This window comes from Octopus bimaculoides, chromosome 13 (assembly GCF_001194135.2).
Source record: "Octopus bimaculoides isolate UCB-OBI-ISO-001 chromosome 13, ASM119413v2, whole genome shotgun sequence".
Lineage (NCBI taxonomy): Eukaryota > Metazoa > Mollusca > Cephalopoda > Octopoda > Octopodidae > Octopus > Octopus bimaculoides.
Window position 1 is genome coordinate 21,799,252 of NC_068993.1, and position 835 is coordinate 21,800,086.

Below are 835 nucleotides of genomic sequence, written 5' to 3' on the forward strand. Positions count from 1 at the left end.
ATATATATATATATATATATATATATATATATAAATACACACACATATAACTCTTTAACTATTAACTAATTTCAGCTCGAGAGGTGCAGCTATGCTAGGGTCCCACCGTTAGCTTTGCTTCACGTTCACTACTTGAAGCCTCCTCTGGTACATGGCATTTGGTGAATGAGGAAGTCTGATGCCGTTGCCCTCATCTGTGTTTCCTGCCAAGAAATAGGCTCATCCGGAATCCTTGACAGGAGGAGATCCAGTTTCATTTTGAAAACATCTACAACCACAGCATGCAGTCTTGGGCCTTTGAAATCTGTGGGTCTTTGAAATCCAAAGAGCCGTGGGCCTTTGAAATCCAAGCTGTTACAGTATTTGGGCCTGTATCTCGAAGGCGATGCTGGTATCTTTGTCATTATGCAGTGGCGCCCTGTTCTGCTGTTTATTTAGCTTTCAATGCCAATGTTTGGTACATGTACTTTTAGTACTTTCCTCTGTATGCCACTGCATATTCTTTCGCGCCTACGTTCTAAGGAGTAGAATATTGACTTTTTCAGACAATTCCAGTAGCTGACACTTTGAATTCAGACAATCATTTTTGTGTAGCTTCGCTGGATTGCCTCAAATTTCGCCATTATTCTTATACTGTGTAGTGGCCATATTTGGGAGCAGTAATCTAAACGGCTGATAAAATATGTCCTCCAGAGGAGCATCATGGCTTCCTGCTCTCTCCGTCTCAAAGTCTGAAGAGTCCATCAGGCCAGCCAACTTCGTAATAGGCATCATTACTCATGTCCATTCTCAGGGCATGCACTTATTTTGATTCGGGATTTCAGTCCCCCCCCCC

The 835-nt window shown here is 42.5% G+C and overlaps 1 protein-coding gene across 1 annotated transcript in view; it reads left to right on the plus strand.

Moving 5' to 3' along the window:
• Positions 1 to 835, plus strand: part of LOC106873202 (FMRFamide-related neuropeptides) — a 54,806-nt gene that overhangs the window by 9,873 nt on the left and 44,098 nt on the right. The window lies entirely within an intron of this gene.